Below are 16,915 nucleotides of genomic sequence, written 5' to 3'. Positions count from 1 at the left end.
TTGTACTTATATCTCCCTGTCTCAAAACATTTTTTTCAGGAGCTGTCTCCATATGAAAAAAAGGGGAAATTAATATCCTTATTCATCTGCTGCAACTGTGAAGATGACCTGAGGTGCTGAAAAGGTCCATCTCAACAATATGGAGTACCAAACAAAGAAAAGGCAGCAGAAAATATCAGAATCCAAACCTCTGGCTCTAGTGAAAATAAAGGAGTGGAGGTCTGTAAAACCAGAACAACTTACAGTTGTGTCAGGCAGCATGACAATTAATTCATTCCTTCTTTGTAGACCCAATGTCTACCACCAACCCCAAACTCTCATACTTTAGCCATGTGAATGCAGTGGTAGGCTGCAGCCTGGCCGAACCCATTCGAGCAAACCAGGAGTTGTGATCACAGCTGGGTCCGCCCACCTGCCCCTGCGCTATCCTTTCCATATATAACTAACTTTTTGGCTCATTCCTCCTGCCCACACTGCCCAGCTGAGTTCCGTGCCATGCCTGCTGTACTCACTGCAGCTACCTGAGTTGATTAGCTGCATGTTTGATGCTTTGTTTCAGCCCCGAAGAGGTGTGCATGAGTGAAGCGAGCAAATGCTCGCAACCAACAAACCGGTTGTTAATGTAAGTGCAGCCCACCTCTGCTTGAATGTCAGGTTATTGTATTGTTGGGTTTCTTAAATTCAGTGGTCCACCTTCTGCATGCTGAGTTTACAATGGATGGTATTTTAAACAGTTTAAGGAGATAAGGGGTAGAGAATAAGACTTTTTTTCATAATAGTAATAAAACTTTCCTATTTTCTCTCAAATGAAGTCTGGTTCCCACCCACCCCTTCTATGTAAACTTAAAATGTAAGCAATTAGCTGTTTATAAGATTTGAGGTATCAAATTCTGCTCACTTAGTTTCTGACCAGACCCCCATTTTATTTAAATGTGACCGAAATATTTGCTGACTATTGAATTATCACTGACTGCTAAACAGGAATTCTTACTCAGATGTCTTCCAAGTACCACTCAGATCCCATTCTGCTGAGGTTGTTCAAAATGAGTCTATATAAATTTGACTCAATAATGCACAGAATTGATGAGGGTTTTTTTGCTTTTTCCTTAACACAGATTATTATTTTGAGTAAGAAACCAATTAAAAATTGTGGCAACATATTCTCTAAACCAAGAGTAGAAAGTTTTGGTGAAACCACACATTTTCTTCCACATTATCCCAATTTCAGGACATGAATTCTCCTCCTCCAGACCAGATGATATTCTAAGCACTGTGCCCAAAGCTAACTGAATATAAGCAGGAAACGACAGTAGTTAGCAAATGGTTATGATTTAAGGCCAACATTTTAACATGAATTTATTTCGGGAAGCTATTTTCCTTTTAACAAATTACTGCAATAAAAGCTGGTTGGGGGTGGGTGGGGGGAGAACTAACTTGATCTTCAGAAAAAGAATTCTGTCCCGTCATATTAGCTGGAGTGGAAATTGATAAATAATTCATTGATAACAGTAAAGGCTTTCACTTAGGCCATCTGAACAGTATAGAAATTTGGAGGACTTCCCATTATATTTTCCCCATCTGTAGAATATGGTCTTGGTGATAGAATGAGCATTTTTTTTGCTAACCACAAGTCATATTTATCATTTTTGGGGGGGTAGATGTAAGGAAAAATAGGCTTTGATTTGAGATTTCAAATAGCTAGAATTTCTATGCATTGTTTCTGTAAAACCATTGTCTGAGAAATCACAACACAATCAGAAATCACAACACAAAACAGAAAAGTCCATAAACAGAATTGTCAGAGCCTTTTATTCATTGGAATACCGTATTTTTTGGAGTATAACACACACCTTCCCCACAGCATGGAAATGTTGGTGCATCTTATACACTGAATACAGCTATTTTGGGCCTCCTGAAGCCCTGCCCCCGCATCATTTTTGTGAAAAATGGGCAAAAAACAGGCTGTTTTTCAAAAAAATAGGGGTATTTTCGCTTTCCCCCACCGCCCAGAAGCACCACGGGCTTCTGCAGGGCTGGGGGGGGGGGGAGGGAAAATGCCCCATTTTTAGTGAAAAATGGGCAAAAAATGGCCCATTTTTGCTATCCCCGCCCCCGCCCCCCCCCCCGAAGCACTCTGCAGGCTTAAGCAGGGCTGGGGAAGGGAAAATTTTCCCCATTTTGGCAAAAAAAACACAAAAAAACCAGGGTTGTTTTTGTCTTTCCCCAGCCCTGCTGAATCCTGCAGAGTGCTGGCTGGGGAGGACAAAAGCTTTTTTTCCTTACTTACCTCTTCAAAATCTTGGTGTGTTTTATACATTGGTGCGTCTAATAGTCCGAAAAATATGGTATATGACTCTGACAATTCTATTTATGGACTTTTCTGGTTCTCCCTTTCATTGTTAGGGAATCTCTGAATACTACAATAAGAGTCAGGTAAGAAATGTAGGATACTTTTTATGAAGCTAGATTTTAGCTGCTTCTTCCAATAATTTTGTCATCTCATCACTCTGTGACCATTTCTCTTTTTTTTAAATAGATGTTTTAAATTTGATTCCCTTAATATTCTCATACAAGCTACATTTTGCAGGTGGTACTTCCTCTGTGATAGAATGTAAGACAACTTCCTATTCCTAATTTACAGATTATTACATGAGTGGGGGAACCCACTTTATCTTCCTAACAAGTAAATACAGAATTTTAAAAGAATGTTGAAATCAGGGAAAGATACATTGCACACACGAAAATCAAGTTTCTCATTTCTAGATGTACCCTGAGTTATTCATCTCTAGATCAAAACTAGTGTTCTTACTAAAAATAAAACATAATAAAGCCATCTAATTTTTATATATTATTTATGAAGCAGAGGATTGAAAGCAGTTACCCCTACACTAGCTATTATACATATAGTGCATTCAGAAAGTATTCAGATGCCCTTCACTTTTGTCAATTTTGTCATGCTGCAGCCTGATTCTACAGCTTATCGAAATTCATTTTTTTCTCACTAATCTACACTCAGTACCGCATAATGACAAAATGAAAACAGAATTTTAGAAATGTCTTTAAATTTATTAACTAGTGGAATGGAATAATTAACCAATAGAATGGCTTGCCTTCAAAAGTTGTGGATGGCCCATCACCATAGGCTTTTAAAAAAAGACTGAACAGCCAGTTGTCTGAATTGGTATTGGGTCTCCCGCTTGAGCAGCAGGTTGAACTAGAAGACCTCCAAGATACCTTCCAACTCTGTTATTCTGTTAATTTTGGAGATGTGCTTCCTGTCAAACCATTCAAAGAACAAGCACAGATCAACTTGAAAAAAACGTACCATTTTGACTTAGAAGGATTCTATAAAGATGAAATCCACATGAAACTATAGTACTGATCATATTTAAAAGGGTAGGCTTTTAAAGGGAAAGGTTCCCCTAGCACATATGTGCTAGTCATTCCCGACTCTAGGGAGCAGTGCTTATCTCCGTTTCAAAGCCAAAGAGCCAGTGCTGTCCAAAGACATCTCTGTGGTCATATGGCTGGCATGACTAAATGCTGAAGGCACACGGAACACTGTTACCTTCCCACCAAAATGATCCCATTTTTCTACTTGCATTTTCACATGCTTTCGAACTGCTAAGTTGGCAGAATCTGGGACAAGTAACCGGAACTAACTCGTTATGTGGGCTAGGGATTCGAACTGCCAAACCGCCAACCTTTCTAATTGACAAGCCACTGAGCCGTCCCATCTTTATCTAATCTTTAAGTCTATCCATCTAAAGGAAATCTTTAGGTATTGCCTAAAAAAACCATTCATTTGGAACAATATGCCTTAGATTAATAAAACAAAAACTGCAAAAGATGAATTTGGCATAAAAACTGTAAAGTGTTTGAAGGAAACAACATCTTACCATAGTGCCTCTAGTATGGGTTGGGGTTTGTGGAAGCTAGTTGACAGGAAATATGGTACAGATGGAAGGATGGACTTGACTAAATATCAATATACCCTAAATATTAACATCTCACTGCCAGTGAAGAATTGGAAGACAGAAAGAGAGTGCTTATTTCAGCAAGCCAGTGATTTGAAATGTAGCCTGAAATTAGTCAAAGTATTTAGTTACAAAAGATAAATGTTTTTAAGTCCCCATATCGGAACATTACTGAAAATATGTGGTCAGATCTCAACCATGTAGGGCTTATAAAGAAACATAAGAATATGTCTGAACCAGAAGAGTTTTGAAAAGAAGAGCAGGGTGGAAAAAGACCTGTCAATGCAATGATAGAAATATGCTTCACTGTTTTGTTATTTTGAATCTGTATATAAATTGTTCATAAAAGGATGCAAGATATGCTTTCAAATCTGCAAGAAAATTAATTGTTTAACTTTGTACAATTTAAAGGTTGTGTCAGCTCTGATTCATTTAGAGTTTATTGAAACATACCATTTGACCAGGTGTGCCTAAACATTTGCATGCAACTGTTGGATTTACACGTATTTTTCAGAATGCTAATCATTTTTATATTCTCCATATAACTGAAATGGTACAGGGTAAATTTTCTGGAAAAGTAATTATTATAATTCAGTAGATGATTGTACATAATCATAAAGGCATTTTTAAGGCTATGTTTAAAAAGGAAGTAGGTCCATAACACGAATGCATTTGGCTTACAGGAGGGACAGCTAAACTGAATGCCCCAGTAGTGCTGCAGAAGAATTGGCAATTAGACAAGTGCTATGTGTATTATCTCTTAGAAGAAGAAAGTAATTATTTGTCTTCAACAGACTGTAACAAAGAGTAACTTGACATTATTTAGAAGATACTAATGCATACTAGATATTTATTATTCAGGAAGGGAAGTTGTTTTTTTTAAATAATTCCCTTTATAAAGAATGAGTGCCTGTTTCTAGAAGAGAATTGTTTCTACATAAAACCATTTCAACAAATTCCAGTTAACTTTGCCTATCCCAATCATTATCAAAGTTCTGACAATTTTCAATTAGCTCATGTTTACTTTTAAGTATGCTTTCTTTAAGAGGCATAATTGGAAGTTTTACAGTATGTTGAACACAACAAACAGCTATTATGGCCAACTATGGAACATCCATATATCCAAAGGTGAACTAGTCTTCTGGGAAGTATGTTCAGAAGGGGTCTTTCATTGGGTATAAGATTGTGATGAAAATAAATGTGATTCTAGAAAGTAATGCTTTGTTTCTTAACATTTCAACCTTAAATATGTGGGCTATGGTTTCTGGCAGATGTCATTGCACACTTTAGAATTTGGACAATATGGATGTTTTAATTTTTTTGCAAATCATGTAACTGATTGAAAGTTGAAATATCAGTCAATCAAATAAATAAATGTCCTGCTCCCATATCTGCCTGGCTTTATTTCTCCTCATAGTCCTGTTCACTTCTTATGATCCTCTCAGCAGGATCTTTTTCTGTTCTAGGTCGTAAATTCTGAACTTGCAGGATTTAGCCTCATAACTCTGGAATCAATTCCCTCCTTCTCTTTGCCTCTACAATGACCTCAAAAGACACTTAAATATTTGACATGAGTTAGTGGAAAGCCAATTATCTCAATTTATATTTACTCTTCTCTCTTAAACATTGTTTTATTTGACTTTTGGATATATGTGCATTTGGTAATACCATGAAGCAATGTTTTAAATATGTATGGTTCAGTGGTGGGATTCATTTTTTTTTTTACTACTGATTCTATGGACGTAGCTTGGTGGGCATGGCTTGGTGGGTGTGGCAGTGGAAGGATACTGTAAAATCTCCATTCCCTCCCTACTCCAGGAGAAGGATATCCCCTGGAGAAAATCCCCATTTCCTCCAGAACAGCTTGGACTCGGGAAGCAGAGACTAGATGGGGGCGAGGCCAGTCAGAAGTGATATTTACCGGTTCTCCAAACTACTCAAAATTTCCGCTACTAGTTCTCCCAAACTGGTCAGAACCTGCTGAATACCACCTCTGGTATAGTTGTTGCATTTGGTTTCTCCTAGTTAATATTTGTGTACAGTGCTATTGGGATATTTTCTTGTACAGGAACATTTGTATGTTGAACTGTGTGTGCAAAGGGAAGTTTTCTAAACAGATCTACAAAGTTCCAAAGATATCAAAAGGATAATCTATATGGCATGCATGAAGTTCCATTCTCAACATAAGCAGTGGAATAAGTTGTAAAAATAATATTTGCATATAACTACAGTAAACTATTGTTTCTCAAAAGTGTTCCAGCGTATTTCCATATCGATTCCCTGCTAACATTTCAGTTTTCTGAACCTGTATTCAAAAGCTACAAATCAACAACTACAAGAATGTTACCTGCGTGATTGCACTAACTTCTAAGATCGCTCTTTCACACATACATGTGATGGCATGCAGCTTCGGGCAGGTACATATAGCTAAAAACGTGATCTGTTGGTATCCTTTTTTTTCCAAATATAACACCTCACAGCAGATTTTTTTTTTTAAAAAAGGTACTCCCTCAAAAAAGTAACAGTTGATTTGATGCTACTGCTTTTGTCAGGTATCCTACTACATTTGCTTACAAAAAAACATTTAGGGGTTCGATAGATTTCTCTGGGTAGCAAGTAAAGACATGATGCAAATATTCCTTTATCAGATGGGATAGAAAATGAATGGCTCACACATTGTGAAAACGATTGCTACATGATTCTACTCAATTTCTATTGGAAGGGTTCATTAAATAAAGATTGACACTGTTAAGCTACATTCTCAAGCTGCAGGAGAGCATAACAAACCTCTGTTGAATATAGGTTTTGTTTTCAGGTAAGAAGATTTTTTTTGTACTTTTTTCTCTCTGAATTTTACACCCGTTTTCTGAATAAAAATTCATCTAATTCATTACGGTTTGTTACGAAATCTGCTCATTTTAATAGATCATTCTGTAATATCGTAATAATTCATTGATGCTCTCACCTAATTTGACTGTTCCTTTGCAGATATTTTAATGCAAAGGATATTATCTCAAATATGATGAGCTTAAGCGAGACACTAAAGCCTTAGTCTTTTCTTCCACATAACTTAAACAATAAAATAATAAACCTGTTTATTTATTATTTCAATAAAAGTAAAATTTGGGTATACCCAGAAGATGTAAGTTACTGCTTCTATATTACTTGGGAAACAATTTGGTGTTTGTGGTTAGAAAGAATTCAAAACTTCCTGTGTCGGAACATTCACAACTTCTGAAGGCAAGTTATTCCACTGATGGGTCTAACTGTCAGGAAGTTTCTCCTTAGTTCTAGGTTGCTTCTTTCCTTGATTGGTCTCCACCCATTGTTACTTGTCTTGCTTTCAAGTGCTTTGGGGAATAGGTTGACCCCTATCAGGGTTCCTTTTTTGGGGGGGACCTTAGGCCTGCCACCCCCTATTCTTTGTGGCAACCCATTACATATTGGAACACTGCTATTATGTCACCTCAGGTCCTTCTTTTCATTAAAGGTATGCTGCTCCCATTCACTTTGATTTCAGGAAAGGAGCCAAGATTTCCCTTTTCTGCCATGCTTTTTTGGTCTGAACTGGCTGTGGTCTTAACTTCTTAAAATGAGAGTTTTATTGCTTATATTTTTTCTTTCCTTCTTTCTAATGGTTAAGCACTTTCAGTAACTTTTGAGTAGCAAGATGGGATGTAAATGCAGTAAGTAAACAACCAAAGGCAACCAAAACATAGAAAAGAAATAACCTCTTAAAATCTTGCCCTTCTTACTATCTAATATATAAGCCTCCTAATAGGTGCTCTTAATACATGGAGAAAACACTGATCTACAATAAGGAGGGGTGGGTAATTCAAGGACTGACTACTAGATTGGAGGCTGCACATAAATAGTTTATTATCCTCTCCCCCATAATTTCTAGAGTTGTATTAAGCAGGAAGAAGAATTTAATCACCTTCCTCTTGGTGACCTCTTTCCTTGGCAATTGTATTCTTGATATCTGTTCCAACAGCAGATTAGCCAAGTATTATAAGCTTGTTTTTTTTCCCCTGGGAAGAAATTGCATTAGGACAATATTCATTTATCTTCTGTGAGAGATCATACAAACAATTCCTCAACCTGTGCAGTAACAAGAGTAGCAGTGTTGCCAAGAGTATAATGGGGATAGGAATTGCAGAGCATGTGCACCCACAATGCACTGCATTGGAAACCTGAGAGGGCTATGGGGTTACCAACACTGAAAACCCTTAATGGAATATTAACAATTGTGGAAATTGGACAAGTATTGCTATCCATCTGCTGAACTGACATAGGCTACTTTAGATCCAAAGAGTTGCAGTAATTGAAAAAGTATGACCTCCTTTCTCATGAAGGAGGCAGATACAATACAATACAATAGCAGAATTGGAAGGGACCTTGGAGGTCTTCTAGTCCAACCCTCTGCCTAGGCAGGAAACCCTATACTGTTTCAGACAAATGGCTATCCAACATCTTCTTAAATACTTCCAGTGTTGGGGCATTCACAACTTCTGGAGGCAAGCTGTTCCACTGATTAATTGTTCTAACTGTCAGGAAATTTCTCCTCAGTTCTAAGTTGCTTCTCTCCTTGATTAGTTTCCACCCATGGCTTCTTGTTCTACACTCAGGTGCCCTGGAGAATAGTTTGACTCCCTCTTCTTTGTGGCAACCCCTGAGATATTGGAACACTGCTATCATGTCTCCCCTAGTTCTTCTTTTCATCAAACTAGACGTATCCAGTTCCTGTAACTGTTCTTCATATGTTTTAATCTCCATTCCCCTAATCCTCTTTGTTGCTCTTCTCTGCACTTTTTCTAGAGTCTCCACATCTTTTCTACATCATGGTGACTGAAACTGAATGCAGAATTCCAAGTGTGGCCTTACCAAGGCATTATAAAGTGGTATTAACACTTCACGTGATCTTGATTCTATCCCTGTTTATGTAGCCTAGAACTGTGTTGGCTTTTTTGGCAGCTGCTGCACACTGCTAGCTCATATTTAGATATCTGATCAGCTTATTAAAGAAAGCTACCATTATACAAAATGCCTTCACAACATGAAATGGAGATGTAGATAGAGATATATACCAATGCCTTTTACAAGACAAAATAAATATGTGCTAACAACAAACATATTTTTTTCAGTCATTTCCTAGCCTAAGTCATAACAGAGACAAATCAACAATGCCGGAATGCTCCCAAAATTTACAGAATTATGAACAAATTAAGCTAGATACACGTATAGAAACATACACACACCCACAGCCAAAACAGCCCCAAAAGCATAGCAGACTATTCCATACATACACCAGAGGGGTTATTGGAGGTTATTGGAGATAAGCCTACAAATCTGGAGCAGGAGGTGAAGAAAACAGAGTGGCTGAAAACCTGAACCAAAGTATTTCCACAATGCAGAATTTGTTTCGGGTCCTGCCTGTATAACTAAATAATAAAGTTAAAATCCTTATACAGTAAAAAAAAATGTCCCTATATAATAAAAACAATCCACAAGAAATATTCATCTTGAATTTCTATACTTTGTAGAAATACAAAAAAGGGCATAAAATCATACAATTGGAAAATTTCCTTTTCCAAAACAATCGAATTAGACTTAACGACAGCAAACAACTGGAGAGAGCAATGTTACCTTTCAAATTGATCAGGAATGCTCCAAATAGCAATATTTCTAGAAACAACCTCACTTATAAAATCGATGAATAAACTCTAATTGACATTTCACATAGTCTACACATATTTGGAGAGGGTAGAGGGACATATCTTGATACCATGACAGGTACCTATCTATTCATGCATTTGTACAAAAAACAAGGTTATATATTGAGAACTTACATTTAGGAAGGATTATTTTTTTTGACCAGGTGGGCAAAAAGAAAGAAAATAAATATTAATTTACTATACCATCTTTGATACAATGCAATTTCTGACACAGAAAAGGCAGAATGAAGATTGAACATTTCTCTCTCAAGTTAAACAAGAGTAGAATTCTTTAATGAAAGCTATTAATGGATGATTTTTCTATAATGCTTAAGAGGTCTTTTATATAAAGCTTCATTCACTTTAGAATGTTTAGCACCACTTTGTCTCTGAACTTTCAATCAAATTATATGCAAAACTCTTTGATCAAAAAGTTTCCTTTTGAATTTTTCATCACCTTTTTCTTTCTTTTGTGGAAACTAGAAGTGTGGTTTGAAAATGACCATCATTATTATATGTGTCCCATTTCAGAGATATGTCCTTACCTAAACAGAGAAGCAGAACAATCACAGGTGGGCAAAAAAGTAGTGGGAAAAAGAGCAACTTTCAACTTCCTTCCAGCTTCCCCATTGACTTTCGTTCTGGGAAGCTGGCAGGGAGCATTGGAAATGATTATGTGACCGCAACTACAGTGCAATGGTGCAGCGGTGCTGAAGCAACTACAACTTTGCCAAATTTCAATCCCATATGAGTAAGATTTTGGATTCATTCTTTAAGTAAGCCCATATGAAGTACGTTGTAAAGAATTACTGGTCTATGATGCACTGTTATACCCAACTGTAGGTTACAACATACAAACAAGAAGGTGTTAGTAGCATGTAGATCAATAGCTCTCAATTTCAAAAAAAATATTTAAAATATTTAATGAAATTCAGCTCAACAATTTCAGTGAAAGAAGTATGTAACCAAAACACTGTTATTAACAGTTGTTTTTAATGTGTTTAGTTTTATAGTGTTAATATGGATTTTATGCTGTTTTAACTTTTGTTTGGCAGCTGTCCAGAGTTGGTTATAACATGGGCGGCTACATAAATGTTTTGAATAAATAATTTAAAAACAAAGGCATATATAAGATAGACTTTTCTTTCCTGATGAAATTGTTTTTAAATTAAACTATTGAACCTTTTGCAGTGTTGTTCTTAAAAGGTGAAAAATGATGTTTTTTGTTACAAGAAAATGGCTTCTATTGAAGGCAGAATCTACCTGGCAGATGTTTAACAATAAATTTAATGGACTGCAGAGCTCAAGTACAGCATACAAAAGAAGCTGTCACTTCAGTTTTTAATTCTGGGGCAAACACTTGTATTTCTGATTACAGGAGGAATTGTATTTGGGTTTCACTTAAACCTTCTTTTTGCTCCTTGATCTATTTATTTCCCTTTTAAACCTCAATGGAATACACATTTCTCTAAAATCAATGTGTACTTTATTTCTGAGTGATATATTCTAGAAGAGCTTCTTACACAGAAAAAAACCACAGCCTTCTCAATATCTTTCATTGATGAAATTTATATAATGATCCTTCAAAGTCTTTTTTATTGTTGTTGTGTATAGATACATATGTTATAAAACACGTGACTTAAAGAGACCATTATAATGATTCCTTTATGTCTTCGTTCTATAACTAAGCACAAAAATGGGATTATATCCCACGCTCTCTAAGTAGACTTATGTTCTCACAATACTTCTACACAAAAAAATCATCATGTCCCCTGAAATCTGCTCCAGAGAATCACCATCTAAATGGTGGATTTAGATACTTTTGTGTGGAATGGGTGAAGATCATTCATTTTGCTACTGGCAATAGATGCCATTCCACTATGGATGGATGTAATTATACTAAGACAACTGATATAGCATTTTTTGCAAAAACAATTAATTAATCAGTCAGTCAATCAATCAGATCATACCATATTTATATAACCAAGCTGAATAAGGACCAAATTACCTGAATTATGCTTAAAATAAAATCAGAAACACAGAGACTTAAGAAATGAAGATAAATATACGTGTCTCAGGATAGTGTTGCAAACTGACCCTGCAACAGAGACTTAAGAAATTGATTAGGGATTCTCGCAGTTTCTAGATTCATTTTTTAAACAGGTGTGGAATGTCTATGTCAAACTCAAAGTTCTCCCTGCTGCAAAAACATCTAATGATTTACAATGTGTAGAACAACAGTTTAGATTCTTATTAACGATATTGCACTATATTCTCAGGTCCTTTTAAAGAAAGGATAATCCTAGAAAGTATTAGAATGTTTCAAACATAGAGGGTTCCATCATATATATATATATATATATATATATATATATATATATATATATATATGTGTGTGTGTGTGTGTGTGTGTGTGTGTGTGTGTGTGTGTGTGTGTGTGTGTGTGTGTATATATATATATATATATATATATATATATATATATATATATATATATATATATATATACACATACATACATACATACATACAGACATACACACTTAAAGTCACAACCCCTGGTATGCCCAAGTATGGGAGGAAGGTCACACTTCCACTCTCTGTCATTAGGCTCGTCACAAGAGTCCATCCAGACAGAAACCCAATATTTTTTACTGTTGCCTTTTGTGTTACATTTGTTATATTTATTTATTTATCAGCATAAATATAACATAACATAAATAAATATAAATATAACATATATATATATATATATATATATATATATATATATATATATATATATATATATATATATATATATGTTTTTTTATTTGTGCTGATAAATAAATAAATAAATAAAGGGAGACTAGTATAGATCTATTTCAAGCTATTTAGCTCTCATCAGCTAGCCATACCCTTACTGGGATTTGAACCTGGGCTATATTGCATACTAGGCATATATATATATATATATATATATATATATATATATATATATATATATATATATATATATATATATGTGTGTGTGTGTGTGTGTGTGTGTGTGTGTGTGTGTGTGTGTGTGTGTGTGTGTGTGTTTATTTGTGCTGATAAATAAATAAAGGTAAATAGTATAAATATATATAGTATGTGTGTGTGTGTGTATTAGAACTAAGAATATTTAATTGGGATAAAATACTTTAGAGCCACAAGTTGCATGTTTGTCAACCATACATATTGTACCAATTTAAGTATTCAATAAATAAATGATTCTTTTCATATAGATATCTTTACTCTTAAACTGTGCAGACACTCCATTTTGTTTCATGAATTTTTTTCAGGATATAAAAGTGAAGGCAAAATAATGGCTCATTAAAACGTGAAAATAAAACAATATATCATAATAATCTTTAAATTAGCATTTCAAAGCAGCTCTAGTGATTGGGAAGAAGTTAGAAACAACAGTGCATAAAAACATATGAGATGGGACAGTCTATCCCCTTGGGAAAGAGGTAGCAAACATGGCTAATGCAAGAAATTGTGAATAACAAAGAAAAACTTGTGTGATACCCTTTGGAGTTTAAATTTAAGCCAGTGCTCAGAACATGTGAAAATTATTGTGTCAATGTATTTGTTGTCTTTTTTTTAAAAGGAGAAAACATCTTAGACTCTCTTAGTCTTTTTCCTAAATGCCCCTACTGTGTGAATATGGTAGTTCATTAGTTTACTATTAGTTATTTAATAACATTAAATTATTAATTTAACATTATTAAAATATTTATTTATACCCCAACTTAGGGGTGGGTTAAACTGGTGCGGACCGGTACGGCTGTACCGGATGGTGAAATTTAGTGTGTCTTCCGGTACCCGTTTGTCAGGAGGCCCTGTACCGGACCGCTCCCTCTCCTCCTTCACTTTTTCACTCACCCCGCCCATCCTCACCATGCTGCCAAAAAGTTCTCAGAAGAAGAACCAGAAGAAAGAACTGGTGAGTGGCTGGGGTGGGCATGGGAGGATGTTGGGGAAGAGGGAAGAGGCAGAGGGGCTGCTAGAAGAGTGTGTGCATGTGTGACAGGCTGTGAGTTTAAAGAGATCTGAATGAATCCAGGAAGAGGGAAGAGGCAGAGGGGCTGGAAGTGTATGCTGTGCACAGGCTGTGAGTTTTAAAGAAGTCTGAGTGAATCCAGGAAGAGGGAAGAGGCAGAGGGGCTGGAAGAGTGTGTGCTGTGCACAGGCTGTGAGAATCCAGGAAGAGGGAAGAAGCAGAGGGGCTGGAAGTGTATGTGTAAGGTGGTCAGTAATATTGAAGACCGGCAAGGACAGCCATATTTCCTCTGTAAATAGCTGTTTTATTGTTCTGTGTACTTATTTTATTCTTATTTAAGTAGTAAGTGCACACAATAATACATTTCCTTTTTTATATTTTCTTTTTGTAGGTCATTCTTTGGGGCAAAGAATTCAGTGACATCAATTTGGCCACTCCCATCCGGTCACATAACTGCTAAGCCACTTCCACCCAGTCACATGATCACCAAGCCACTCCCAGAAAACAGGCCACATCTACAGAATAGGTTCTAAATTTTTTTGAAACCCACCACTGCCCCAACTGTATAATTTTTGTAAACAACTGAAGGTGGCAAACATATCTAATACTCGTCCTCCTCTTATTTTCCTCACAACATCAACAACCCTGTGAGATGAGTTAAGCTGAGAGAGTAACTGGCCCCCAATCATCTAGCTCAGGGGTGTTAAACTTGTGGCATCACATTGACATCATGTGACATATCACAAGTTTTCCCCCTTTCGCTAAACCAGAGGTGATCATTGCCAGCATGTGATGCAGACGGCCCAAGGGCCGTGAGTTTGACACCCCTGATCTTGCTGCTTTTTCATATCTAAGGCAGGACTAGAACTCCTGGTCGTCTGGTCTCTAGCCTGGTGCATTAACTACTAGACCAAATTCTCCATATATTAGCTATATAATAGAATCTACTTATCTCCAGCAAGGGAAAATTAATAGTTTATAGTATTGGCATAATTTGTATTAAATATATTTATGACCCGGAAGGAAACATTTTTTAAAAAGCAATCTCAGTCTAATGAAGGAAGTGTGCTGTATGTCACTAAAATGCACATATATACATTTGACAATTAAAAAAAATAACATGAATAGTTCAACTATCTTTTAGTTTCTGGGTTGAATTGGTAGAATTATAACTATAATCACGATGGTGAGATGATCTATTATGTTCAGCACAATACATAGCGTTTGGAGCTCTAGGTGACAGTCAAAGTAGCATAATTTACAGAAGATTTTTCATTGTGCTCGTACAGGTATCTCTATAATAGCTGTTTATTAAACTTGCAGAGAATCTTAGAACTAAGAGAACGAGATTATTGCTCCATATCTCGCAATGTAGATTGTTTTCCCTAAGAGACTGTGGGAAGTAATGACTTTAGGCTGGTAAATTTAAATATTTGACTAAGTAATTCCTTCAGAGGAAAGTTTGTAGGCAGGCCATGCACAGCTTCCAATTACTTAGTTACTAGTTCCTGGTAATTTGACAATCATCTTTCAAACTGTGTTGTGACACTGAAGTACATTTTGCATGAGTGTGTAGAATAACTAATGTGTGATAGATTTTTAAATCTTTGATTCTGTTTCCAGCTGAGTCTCCATTATAGCCTTATAAAATATTGGACAAGTCTTTCTCATCCAAGGCAGAATTGTCTCCTTAATCCCTGACAGATTTATTTCTAGAAAGAGAAATCCATTCAAATCAGCTGCAGAAATGCCAATTTTGATATGAGGCAGCGGACCTTTCAAAATACTTTTCTTCCATTGTTCTCATTAGACACTGCTCAAAATTAACTCTAGTTTATTTATTATTCATAATATAGAATTATATTATTTTACAGCAAATTTTCTTCCCATTGGAAGAGGGATCAAACTTAATGGCTTTATGAAAGCTTGGCTACTCAAGGCATCATATTGTATTCTCTAACATCAAAACTAAAACAAGATGTTCTATAAAGGCTTCTACAAATGGATATGTAGCAAATCAATGCATTTAAAAATGCATTTAAAAAAATAAATATTCTTTGCTAATTCAAATCAACATCAAAAGGGAAAAGCTATGAACTCTTCCTCAACTCTGCAATCATTTTACATGTCCAAATATAGACATATAGATAGCCCTTACTAAGGGAAACAAGAGTATGTTTATAATCTTATTCCAGTCTCCTTCACTTTACAGACCTAAATGTGAGGATGGGTCACAAAGTCATTTTTTTATTATTCTTCTAAAGGCAAACAGTTGCTACACAAGGCAACTTTTAAATGAGGACTACCTGTACTATCACAATAAGTTCAATAGGTCTTGTTTTGGTGCTTCATTTGTAACACAGCACAGAAACAAAAGCAGAGTGTCAAAAGCTAAAACAGCATTGCTGGTCATAACACAATGCTTAGTAAATTAGAAAACTATCACCACCAAGTTAAGGATCTCATTACTAATAGCAAATATGGCATTTTGTTTTTTAAAAAAAGCAAAAAATCTAAAGCTTTAGAGGTAATTCCGCAAAGTAAAGAACAGCCATGCTAACACAAACAATACAGGAATACATACAGTGCATAAGAGAGGAAGAAGAGGAGATGTTAGCATTTTTTTTATTCCATAAATTAGACTATGAAGACTCGGATTAGAGAAATGGTGACTGAGGTTTTACTTGGTTAAAAAAAAGGATTAGAGTGAACCCAATGATATAATGGCCCCATAGCTGCTTCCCTGTTTTTTTGTTTGCTTAGGAGGCTTGGGATTGGTGGGTGTGAAATATAGGAAGAGTATAACAGAGATGAAAGGAAAACTTGTATAAATGGAAATTTGTGACCTAGGCATACATAGTTGAAATCCACCTCTCCATCTTTATTTTTCTTATTGCTAGGGATTTTTTCTTTCACTAAAAAATTAGGTCTGATGCATAAAAAAGAACACTGATTATTTATGTTTGGGGCACATTCGGTATACCACCCAGAACTTTCCATGAAGCCAAATACCATTTTTTCAACAAAAATACCATTTTTTCAATACACCGAAAAGGGATGTGATGAGAAAACTCCTGAAAGCTAATGTTTAAATTAGTAAAATGAAAATCTCAAATAATTGTCCATTAAAGAAGAGCTGTAATGGAGGAAATTAGCAGCTGGAGAAAAGAGTAGGAGAAATAGACTCATTCCCTTCCATTAAGATTGCAGATCTA

The 16,915-nt window shown here is 35.8% G+C and overlaps 1 protein-coding gene across 2 annotated transcripts in view; it reads right to left on the bottom strand.

Annotated features, from left to right (window-relative positions):
- Window positions 1-16,915, bottom strand: part of NCKAP5 (NCK associated protein 5) — a 606,853-nt gene that overhangs the window by 73,660 nt on the left and 516,278 nt on the right. The gene's annotated exons all lie outside the window — the stretch shown is intronic.

Source organism: Thamnophis elegans, chromosome 1 (assembly GCF_009769535.1).
Source record: "Thamnophis elegans isolate rThaEle1 chromosome 1, rThaEle1.pri, whole genome shotgun sequence".
Lineage (NCBI taxonomy): Eukaryota > Metazoa > Chordata > Lepidosauria > Squamata > Colubridae > Thamnophis > Thamnophis elegans.
Note: the sequence above shows the minus strand (reverse complement) of the source record. Positions and strands in the feature narration are given on the sequence as shown.